We start from the raw sequence: 13,004 nt of genomic DNA, 5'->3' as shown, positions 1-13,004 counted from the left end.
CATTACATTAGGAAAACTCATTGAATATGAAGCAAACAAACAAACAAAAAAAAAATATTATTAATCATTTATTTAGAGACGTTAAACACTGAATGGTGTCAAATTGACAACCAACATAATAGGAGGGTTAATTAAATTTAATCCAATATAACTTTCTAATCTAACTAGTGTTAGTTAACTGTTACTACTGCTACTACTAGTGCAACTACTACTACTGTTACTACTACTACTAATAATAAAGGGTTTATTGAAAATGAAAAAACGAAGTTCATAACAATAAAACTGAATGAAAAAACTGATGGAGACTGCTGATTAAGATATGTATAGAATTATATAGATTTTTTTTTTTTTTAACACCTCGGTGATGTAATTTCTTCAAATATAACTGATTATTCATCTCTCTCTTTGCTTATTCACTCACTTACTCACTCAAAAGCGGCAACACCAACTGTCATGCGTGCTGTCATTCGTATACAAAAACACAAGATTTTAATTAGGATATGGAAGAGGGCGGCTGGATTGGTTTATTGAACGTCATGGAGGCAATGTAAAGGCCAAAAAAACAAACAAACAAAAAAATGTATTCAGTTACATCCCTAATAATCCCAAAATCTTATTTGTGCGTAACTTTTGTGCAGTAAAATCACAATAACTGTCAATTTTAGGTGATCAGACTTTCCATGCTGTATCATATCATGCACATTTTTATATTTTAGACTTTTATTTGAAGCTATGTTCCTTTCTCTTCTTTCTGAGTGCCTGGGTCGTCTTACTTGTTCTGGATTTAATCGAAGCTGCCATACTGAACAACTTTTGTGCAGTGCGATGAGTGGGCAGTTCAGCCATTCAGCTCCACACTCGCAGAGATTATGTTATGAGGGCAACTGCACATTGTTTTGCATCTCAATTTGCCGGAGCTAAGGTCTGATTCATGCTTCATGCTTCAAGGCCAGATTATGTTTCTTGCACAGCTCATGACCAAGTGCTTCCACAACTCTGGCACTTTAGTGGGAAAAATTCAACTCCACATCTGCCACCAAGGGGAAAAAAAAGAAAAAAAAAAAAAGAAAACAGAAAGCCACTGGAGGTGGGCAGCGTTGCTCCAGTTCCTGCTTTGTTCAGCTAATCTGGGAAGGACGCGCTGCAGAGTGGTCATGATTCAGCTTTAAGAGTAGCCTAATCCACCAAGGCTGGCACCTCGGCACCGGTAAGTGCCCTTCACAGTTGGCACATTTTCCGACCTGATTTGAGATTACGAAGGCAGCAAAAACCCGTTTCTGTGCACGCCTGGCTTGCCGGTGATGATGCTCGCCTCCTCCACCAATGATAGCAGCCACTTCGAGTGGCCAAAACTAATCTCTGCACAGGCTTTGCTGTAACTTCCGCACCTTTCATCAGAGTTTCTATGCACCACAGTGATTTGAGTTGGTGGTGCAAAGTGCAAGATAATTGGGAGCATTCTCACTTTGCATGCCATGGCATACACATAACAATTGCGCGGGGAAAATAACACAATTTACTTGTCGTATGCGTGACTATGACAGGTTTATTTTTCTCTCAGTTACACTGCTTGGCGTCTTTCCACTCATTGCACATGGTTAATGAATAGCATGGCATTCTGATTTGTTTCTTTTTTGGCACTTCACGTCTTCGACCCTTCGCTGCGATTTGCCCCGTGCAATGCTTCAGCGGATCTCAGCCTCCGTGTGCAAGACGCCCGGCGCTGAAGGACACGTCGACAGGACACACTGGCTGCTGCTGCTGCTGATGCTGTGACCTTCTGCTTGCAGTACAGTCAAGTCAGATCGCCATGCCGTCCAAGGATTTATCTGACAAGGTTGTGTGTGATAAGCTTTGTATGATGGATTAGGAGAACCAGTTAGAAGAGGAACTTCTAAATGCGTCCAATCAGTAGGCTAGTTCAGAGCCTGGATGCTATGAGGCTGAGCTTATGGGATTACAGTCAGGGTTCAGTGGCAGCTAATCAGAAACAACCAACAGATACTTTTAATATCCCAGCGCGCTTGTTAGAGCATTGTTGGGAACTGCCACTGCAAATGTGGATTAAGTAGCGAGTGGGACTTAACTTCCTAGACAATGACTTCAAAGGTGTTTGGCTTTTTTTTCTTAGATATAAGTCCACACTTCCTCTTCTTTTCTTTTTTTTTTCTCTGCACGATCCTAAAACTAAAACTCTAACCATTTATGCAAAAGCAGGAGGATAAAGATTTAATTTGCATCCCGGTTTTCAAATGTAACTTCCTATGACCCTTCCCCAAGAATCAAATTGACATGGAAACAATCTGACATGTTGTTCAAAATGATATGGCCCCAGTCGCTTCATGCCCCGAAACAAAGACGCTATTTGTTTGGTGTGAGGCAAATTATAAGAATAAAATCACTATTGTGTGCAGTGGCAGCTTGTGACAGGCCGATAATTGTAGGTTGTTAGCCAGTGGGAAACAAACGTATTGGGTGCTGAACAAAATGAATGTGCGGCATGATATTCTGAGCTACTGAAAAGTTGTATTTATTGTGGAGAGAAGTTTATCATTCATTATCTCTGGAATATAAAGAATCCAGTCTGTAAAAGTTCTAGCATACAGTCAGTCAAGGACTTACGCTACATGCTGTTTGTTCGCTTCGGCTTTGTGTCACGGCTCATTTTGTAAGAGCAGCAGTGACTTCTTGGAAAGAGATGCTCCTATTATTCAAAAGCAGTAAAAGTCAAGATGGAGAGCTTATGAAACCCAGGAAAATAGCCACTGAGACACGAGAAAGGGAAAGTAAACTGTAAACCACATTTCCACAGGGTGCCTTTCCTTCCCCTCCTTTGTAAGTACAGTAAAACTGATGTATTAGCTTTATTGAGAGGCAGGGGAGAGCTGACTGGACTATTTTTACATTGCTATCAAGACAGGCAGAGGAAAAATGGCAGGGGATATGCTTAAAAAATATATATAATTTTCTTGATAGAGGTGTTGCAAATCCTCCGCCACATTCTCCCTCATGAATGACTGAAATATTGTCACCGTACTTAATTTAAAAGCTTTCAGTCGTGCTTTCGCCTCTTTCTCATAAAATGGGGGAAGTGAGCACTCGGCGCACCGTAGCTGTTTTTTATTTATTCAGGCAGCAGAGAGGGAGATGAAGTGGGTGCGGCACACAGGAGAGATGGTCTGCTCCTCGGCCAGCAGAGCAGCAGGGACAGGTGTCTGTGCATGATGGGGTCAAGCTCGGCCTGAAGAGCAACGAGCCAAAATAAAACATGTTTGATATCGCGAAAATAACACCAATATCTGTGTCGTAACCAATGCTTTGTCAAAGGATGGTAGGCAACTCTAGGATCCTCTATTTAGGTGAAAAGCTGCAGCTCTCTCAAAACAAAACTAACTCAAAACCTAGCACGTTGCTGGACCGTGACTACCTTTGAAAAGCGTCAGATTATTTCTATGTGATTATTTAAACTGATAGATAGTGCCAATTTGTTTTTTTATTTCTATGACATAAACCCCTCTTCCACCTTGGCAACTCAACTCAACTCGACTTCGCTCTACTAGCCTTTTTTTGTTTTCCATCGGGCAAATGTTATGGATAGTAGAAAAAAAAAAAAAAAAAAAAAAAATATATATATATATATATATATATATATATATATTTTGGTATCATCTCCATTAAGGTTGAAAGCATGATGAGCAAAAAACTGCAGAGAGCTGATTGGTCAGAGGGAACCTGAGCAGCTCAGTGTACAGCCAGGAAATGCCAAAGCGAGACTCGTGAAACTTGTGTTGTAGTTGATAATCTAAGCATGTAAAAAAAAAAAAAAAACAAGCAAACTTTTATTTATTTATTTATTTATTTATTTTATTTTTTATTCCTCAATCAAATCTCTCAGTTCCTCTTAGTTAGCTCATGTGAAGCAGCTGATTGAGTTGGTCTTGCAGTAAAGGTGCGTTCACACCTGGCTCCTTTGCAACAGTTGCTTCAAAAGCGGGAGCATTTCCGCCCAAAAGACCTGTTCGATTGGCCACATGTGCACACAGTATCATAATATTATAATACTGTATGCACATACATAATATTATAATATGCACTCGCATGCAGGACAAAACAAGTGGGCCAATAAAGTGTGGCCTCAGCTGCAGTCAGACACCTGGAGCAGTTTGTTTGCAGTGAGAACAAAATCACCATTTCCCTCTAAACGTAACTGAAAATACATTTAGTTATATGGGACAGAAACATAATTGGTGGATTATGTCCTTGGAGAAAGACATCACAGTCCCGCCCACACTGTCTGATTGACAGGTGACAAAAAAAAGAAAAGAAAAAATGCACTGTCACATTGAAGTAGCAAAAGCAGCTGTTTGATTTAAATAAAAGTATCTGTGGTACATCATTGAGAACGACTGACTGAGGTGATTATACAACGAAACGTCGCTTTCCGCTCTCTGTTGTTTTAACTTTGCATTTTTGATTGGATCTAATGCGACATGATGATGGTCACTGATTTATTGTAACACTGCGCCTAATTAAGTGATGCACCATAGGACTGATGAGGGGTTGATTAGCTTGCCTATGCCACTTGTTGACTTATTCATTGGTACATTTGTATCTTTAAGAAGAGGTTTTTTTTGGTTCTGCTCCCTTTATTATTCTGTGCACTTATATCTCTCAAAAGAATTGCGGGAAATTACTGTCGACGGTCACAGAAATTGTCTGTGCTCTCTGTCCCTAAGGTCCAAACTGAATTATTCAAAAGCGTTTTCTTGTACTTTCAGTCTGCATGGAGCTCACTGCAATATGATTTAAACTGAAAGATCCAGTTTCTCTTGGTGAGTTGGACCTGATTATCACGGATATTGAGGCTGACTCAATAAGGAGCTGTCTATGTGTTGCCTGGTCAGGATCTAAACACGTTTGCCCCCTGATCCCTCAAGTGGAAATTTTTTTCAGCGCTGAATTTGAACGTATTTTTTTTTTTATTTTTGCACTTCCCTTTCAGGTGGCTTTCAGGTGAGTGTACTTTTTGCTCTTGTACATTTTATTAATTTTCAAATTCTCCTTGGAGATCAACAAAGTTCATCGTAAATGCACAGTTTTTCTTGTAAAGCCGATTCTTGTCCAGGTTGACCTTGAAAAACAGATTTCTAACCTCAGCCTGCCTTATTAAATAAAGGCGTACTAACTCACAATGATAAATGGCAATGAAAAATGGCATAGAAAATATTAAACATATACTATGCAACAGATGATCTATATAACATGAATGCATGGGAATTTTTTATTAGGTTTTACTTTGCAGTTTGAATACCTGAATATTTATCTCGGGTGAGTTTTAGAACAACGGCAGCTCAAAATGTCACGCGTGTAGGTGATAATGAATTCATCTCATGAGTAACCTGTGCTGCATGCTCTCTACTTTTGTTCTGTGCATTTTATTCTGTTTTATTTCTGGTTAAGACTGGGATGTGCATGTTTACTCTGCTCTGCATTGGATTAGCAATACCTGCCGCCTCTCCTCAGCTACATGTTTGCCAATGTATTTGTCTTATTAAATGCTTTCAAAAGACGTGTTTGCACGTCTTACATGGAGAGACTAGCTTTTTGTATCTTCCTCATCGCATCAAAAAGAGATACGCCTGTTCTGCTCTGGGAGGGGTACATAAATCAAATAATAAAAAGAGAACAAGAAAGCAGCTCGAAGGTCAATGGCACTAGTAGCAGATTTAAAGAGCTTTAACAAAAAAATAATATGTCTTAGCTCCAGAGAGTCAGTCAGTTCACTGCTGTTTAAATTTTAGACCTGGAATAACCCGGCTTTTTGGCTTCATTTAATGACCACTTTCACTTTCTGCAGAAACCAGAGTTGTTGTTTTTTTTTTTTTTTTTTTTTTTCCAGATCACACATAGAATTGGTAGTTAGAGCCAAATTCACCCTCCTTTAATTAGTTGTTTGCATGTCGGCTTTCCCTTAGACATTCGACTTGGTAGCAGTTTGCTGTTGGGATTTCACCCCAAGACCATTGTGTGAAATGTAACTGCTTTCTGCTACAGTAAATCCGCTTTCTCACGGTGAGGTAATACTCCAAATAAGCCATCCAATGAAACCACAGCCGTTTCTGATGCCGGCTGGCCTTCAACCGTACAGTATGTTATTCTGCAGGATCTCCATCATTCAAACGGCACACTGCAGTTGGCGAAGGGCGGAGAATTCAGCTACTGTATTAAATTGAAATTTGATTTGTTCTGCTGAACTTATGCTGAAATCTGCCGAGTAATCACTCTACATGAATGTGAAATGAAACTGCAATAAATGATGATTGTTTATTCATAAATGTGTCATGAATTATTTAATTAGCTGGTATGAAAGCGGTGAAAAAATCCCTGCATGAATAAAGTGGTACCGCTTTATCGTGTGGCAATACAAGTCCAGAGAAGCAGAAATGCCTTTGTCTTTTCTGTTTTCCCATTCGAAAAAAGAAACCTGAATAGGCTGGCATTTGTGCATTATGTTGCCTCTGTGTGTTTACAGCATGTATCAATACACAGCGCACTCGGTAGCGCCTGAGCATGCAAACACACACATAGACACAAAAATAAGTAAAGTCAACCGCACCGCCTCGCTGGACTCCTTTTGCCGGATCCTGATGACAAACCTGAAATTGGATCATCCGTGGGAGAAAATGGCAATGATGTGTGACGTGCTTTCTTGGACATTTATTTTGCCATCTTGCATCGTGATAAATTTCAGTCATCTGGCTGGCACAAGAAAGGCGGATCTATAAAAATGAAGTCAACACGATGGGAGTGGGTGAGGAGGAAGGCCTGCTGCTGTTTTAGAGCAAAGCGCATATCATGTGTGCTTCTCAGCTTTGATATGAAGTCCTTTTAAGTCCACACCTATACATTTTCACTTGCACAACCTGAACTATCACCTGAACTGTGACTTGAGCTCACTGAAAAACATAAAACAATTTGTAATACAACTCTCGGACAAAAAACACAGTTATTTAATTATTCATTTGTATAAATCTTGAGATTTAGAGAGCCCAATGGTTGGGAAACCTTCAAAAAGTGCAGTTACATGTTGTTTATTCTTCATGTAAACAATACAATATTGTAACATGTTTTAATCCTGTGCCTTCATTATTTTACTATGCTCCTTTGAAAATAATGTAGTGAAAGAATGACATCAAAAAATGACTTTGGCACAGTGTTGTAGAGAGAAACATCCTAGAAAAACAAGGTGGCTTTGTCAATTTATTAAACATTGCACTGCTTTCCTTTAAGATGCATCATTAATGGCTTTGGTATGGAGATGCAAACTGGGGAGATAATACAATTTCTCGACTAACAACCTCATGCTGGGAAATGAGTAGAAGCTAATCAACGCACCAAAGGTCATGCATTTCCCCTCTGTCAGTTGTGTAGTGTTGCCATACACAGGTATGGAACAGATATGGAGGCAACACAATCTTCTCCAAGGTGGATCTCCAGAATCTGGTTATCTCGGTTTTAATGATGTTATCCGCAGCGATTCTCTTTGAGCAGCTGTCGAAACACTATCATGCTGCGAATGGTGTGGATGATCATTACAATCAACATTGCCCTGAGCTGGTGCTCTGCTCTATTTCATGGATTTGTATGCATTTCAATCAATGCCACACCTGTTGGATGAATGCATCCTCATTCCGAGCCAATACACCAATTGCTTGACTTTCATTTGGTGGGTAACTAAGGATCAATAAATGTTTATCTATTTCAGAATAGGGTAGAAAATACAATATAATGTGTTCCCACAATGCTACAACAGCTGGGAAAACATAAAAAACAAGCTTGAAAACAGAAATTCAGGCTATTTAAGGTTGTTTGATTTAAATCACAATGCATTTACTACGTTTAAGAAAAAAAACAAACATTGCATTTGTCACAGTAAAACTAAAAGCTGGTTTATTACGTCAGTGCAGGATGTCACAAATACAATGTCTAATTGTATGCCTTGAAACCATTAAATTACAAATGATAACAAAATAAAGAAATGGAATGCTTGTCTGAATCAGAGGTCCATTTAAATTGATTTTTCCAACAATGCTGCTCTGGTATTCAGAGAAAATGGATACATTGTGCCTGTTAATGACCTGTCCCACAGGCAGCACAGAGAAAAGGACAGGGCCCAAAATAGAGCCCTGTGGGACCCCACATGTAACGGGGGTGGGGCAAGAAACAGACTCACTAGACACCACCAAATCCCTGTTGGCAAGATAAGACTAAAACCCGTCTAAAACAGTCCCCTCATTTGGACAGACAGTCAGTTAAAATAGAGTGGTCCATTACACTGAGAGCAGCAGAGAAGTCCAGCAAAACTAAAGCGATTCCCATCTGCCCTGCCTTTGCATGGCCATGGGGATTTCATCAAGCGGAAGGGAAGATCCTCATACATCCTACAAGCAGCTGTGGGTGACAGATACAGGTAAGAATCTCCCTCAATCTAACCCAGCACAGACTGCAGTCTTCCTCTTCCTCCACATAACATCAAGACCAAGTGCACTCTTTGGCTGCAGTTCAAAAAATGTGAAAAGGTGTGTGCGTGTCCTAACTGTTGTCTATTAATGCAATTTAAATGCAAGCCCATGTTATTTTGATAATGCTTACTTCAATTAACAGCATAATTGAATCAATACAATTAGAGTATATGTGCAGATAGGTTCTGCCTTATTTGCATTATTTTAATTGTATTATAATTGTTCTTTTCTTTTTTTAATATTTGCATGTAAAGGTGGCCAATGAGTGTGGTTTGAAGTAACATAATTTTGATTTAAAAACAAATCTGGGTCATAAATGTGTGTGTTTCACAACATCCAGTTTACTGTATAGTAACGGGAGTAAGGTCATAATTACAGTAAGCGTAAGCTGGTTAACACAGCTAGATTCCTGTGCAATCTTTTAGTAATTAGGGCATATACATTCCATCAATTTATTATTATCGAGACTGATCAAGATCTGGGTTGCTGCATCAAGTGTGCACGTCAGCTTTGGTGAAATATACTCCTTGTGATGCTGGTTTCTTGTTTTTTTTTAGGGTGGAATAAACCTCCAAAGAGTTGACACTGGTGTCTAAATTCCACTCTATGTTGGGGTCACCAAAATGAATAAGAATAAGAATTTATTAATACATGTCCCAGAACAGTAAGTGTGAATGATTCAGACAATAAAGATATTTTAATCACATGTCCTATTCTAATCCTTGCTAAACCTCATTTCACTAGGAACCCCTTGGAACCTCCTCAAGGACCTCTGGTGGTCCTCAGACCCCACTTTGGGGACCATCCATCCATCCCTAAATACTCCACAACCACTTATTCCTAATCAGGGTCACAAGACTTTGGGAACTGCTCGTCATAATGATATAATTTCACTGTAATTACACCACAACTTCAATAACGATGTCTTCTGTTTGTGCCCTTTCTTTTAGTATTTTCACTTTTTTGTGTCACCTTATATAAATATGTCAGTCAGTCTTTTTTTTTTTTTTTTGGCTTCAGTTGTCCTTTTTTAGATTCGTCTCACTGTCATCATTGTGCGACTTCTGTCTGGTTTCTTTTTTAACTCCACATCACAATGAAATGAATACATTTTTGGAAATGACTTCCCCAGCACTGCGCATCATTATGCTGAACTGTACTAACACAGCATAGGAGAAAACAATATCACCGCCAAATTGCCCTTGAGAATTAGAAAATCAGCAATATACCCTAAAATATAAAAGTGAGTCATGTAGCACAGGCTTATAACCCCCAGCACACCCACTCCTCCAGAAAATCTACCCTAGGAATATCCCTGAGCCAGGAAAGCATCTGGTGGAGGAGCTAAGTCGCCCCAGCAGCCACTGTCAGTGGAAGTCCCAGTGGGCTCTGTTTGAGCCAATGACAGACATCCACGACTCAAGAGCACCTGGGTACTTCCTGCTGCTAATCACAAATTCACCCATAATCAGCCCTTTTATTTCTTCCTGAACAATAAGCAGGCAATTCAGCGAGGACTGAGAAGCTGGAAAACTGGACACTGGTGTCCTGAGATTTGTGTGATATCGCGCTCTCACATGGAATGAGATTAGTGCCAACAGAGATCATATTTGAACTGCAGAAATTTGCCACACTGATATTGAGCTGCTAAGAAAAAAAATTGAATTAATTGATTCAACACTGAATTTCTAAGAGAATATTCTTTTTTTAAAGCCAGGAAAGATTAGGATGAGAGAGCAGGGGATGACAAGGTCAGAAAACTGGATTAAACGCCAGAATGCACATACAGTACCTTAGATGCTCTGAATTTAACTTTGAACAATAATTTCAGATTTGATTTTCCAAGGTGGAAAGATATCTGCACAATCGCAAGAAGCCAGATTATTGTGAGTAACCTGTTTATGGCAGGAAATCAGATTGCACATTTGCATGGATTGGCTTAATCTAGTCAAAATCCTCAGTTTACGTGGCATTTGGCAAGTAATCAGGGTTCCTTCTCATTCTCAACATACCCTGGACTGTCACCATCACCAACCACAGTGCTGCAGCATGAGAAAGTGCTGTAGCACACTGGACAGCTGGCCTCTTGCAGTAGCAAGTCCTCGACCTTTGCCCCTCCATGCACTCTGAATGGTCAGATGGCTCAGTGAGCAGCAGCAATCATTTTTCTACCACTCTGTCATAGATTTAATAAGCGAAATGGGCTCCATCAGATATGTTTTTTGCTTCCTTACATTTTCATCGGTGGTAATGTCGACATAAAATGATCACACAGACGGTAATGTTCTTATTCTTCCAAGGGTTGTACAGTGTGTGGTAATTGCTAGGAATGGAAATCACTGGGAAAATACAATACTATCATAATACTTTAGCCACGATAAAGACGGAACCACAATAAAGGCAATTCTGCAATATGCAATATATTGTAAGATCATCAGCTAAGATACAACACAAGATCTGTAAAATATCCTGAAAAAGGTGCAATAATTTTCTGATGACCACAAATCAGTCACGTTTTTTAAGTGATCCAGTTCCAGTTAAAATATCTCAACGCAGGAAGCAAATACACCTCAAATGTGCAACTGTGAAGATGAATTTGAAAAATCAAATATCAATACTCGCATAAGTGTATTGATAAGAGGGGGTTATTATGATATATTGCTTTATTGATTTATTGTCCCATCCTTACTGATTGTCATTTTTCTGCTCTTTTCTCCTGCACATAAACCAATAAACCACATGGACCAGTAATGGATCTGTCCAGGAGAAATCTAGCTGTGCTGACCAAATTTCTCTTATTTTGTTCATTGCAATATGGAAACCTGGTTTCTGGTTTGCATGATATTACAGAAATCTGATAACTGCCATATGTGGGGAATTTACTGTGCCACAAAAACAATATGGCTCACTATGGAGCGCAGACATCTGGTACATGAATAAGAAAAACTTTTTGGTTTTCCCCAATTCAAATTCAATTATCTTTCTTCTGATTTGGATTCCTGAGACACACATCCCTGAGTGGTTTGTCCATCTCCTCAGCCAATGATGGAGCTCTTTTCTCCCCAGTGTATGTGAATTTCTGTGTTTCAAATGCAATCTCTACTGGCCTTAATCTCTTTCCATATACTCATGCCAATGCACCAGGCTGGATTTTTTTATTTCATACCCCATATGTGGTGCCCAAAAAAAATCTAAAAGCAGTCTAGCATATTCAATATATTTTTACATTTGAGCAGGCACTAGTATGAAGGATTTCTTGCAGGAAAACACTCTTTTATACCACAGCCAGCTACCACAAGTAACAATATACCATACCAGACGTCCAAACTTGTATCCAGCGTTGTCAGAGAAGCCACTGTTTGAGAACAGTGCTGTTCGATACATCATGATTTGATTTATCTGACTATGGCAAGTTTCAAAGAGAAATACCAAGACAGAAAAGAATGTTGGCAGCCTGGAGCAGAGAAATGTGAAACCTCCTCCTTAATGGGCGAGGAAAGATCGACAGTTACTGTGTCACCGCTTGTCAGGAAGAGGAGTGGAGGTACACTGTGGAGGTTGAGTTGCTCTGAAAGTAGTTTTACATGGTGCCTTCTGCTAGCTGTCGGAGGAATGCTTGGAGAGAGAGACGGAGTTACATAAAGGGTGTAGACTCTATGGCCACAGCAGCAGATAAAGTCAGAGAAGTGAACTGATAGTCGGTGTCAACATGCAAACGCACAGTCTAGCCTATAAGTGCATATAGTCTATAAATACACAATCTTTCACTATATGGAAGTCTGTTATCTCCAGAAAGTCAGAATACTGTTTTTATGCCATTATTTAACTATTTAACTGTGGCAAAAGTGGCTATGAACAGCTGCTTGAACATGGACTAAATGTAAACATCTCTACAAAATTGAGTAAATAAGTGGAAAATATCATTTTAATGCTGGGGTATCGAGTGTTTACACAATCTTAAGTCGCAACCTAGAGAAGAACTGCTAACGTACTATTCATACCAAGTCAAATTGAGTTTTTAGTGCGATCCAACTGCATATCATGTGGATTTTATGTATGTGAGGAATTCCAGGATGTATACCAGATTTGCAAGATTTTTTGTCTCTGCAATGTGAGCTTACTGGCTATACTCAACTTCCCCAGAATGCATTGTGTCAACCCAGACTGTGCGATGGCGGACGGTTAATATACACATTAATATTCTGGCAGCAGCAGACTGAGAAAGACGTCGCACATCCTGTCTTCAAAATAAAAGCACCACCCTTGGTTGTGATGGTTTGAGCAAGTTATTTGTGAATGAAGCTTTTATTCTGTAAACAACATGAAGTGTGCTTATTTTGTGCTGCTGCTACCTTGAGAGTTGTTCGGCATCTCTGAAAAGATCGGAGCAAATTTCCAAACAGGTGTTATTTAGATAAACCGATCACATATTGATCACATGTCTACATGGCTACTTTGTCGCCTGAAATTTAAAAGAAAAAA

This window comes from Myripristis murdjan, chromosome 20 (assembly GCF_902150065.1).
Source record: "Myripristis murdjan chromosome 20, fMyrMur1.1, whole genome shotgun sequence".
NCBI lineage: Eukaryota > Metazoa > Chordata > Actinopteri > Holocentriformes > Holocentridae > Myripristis > Myripristis murdjan.
This window is presented reverse-complemented; position numbering follows the sequence as displayed.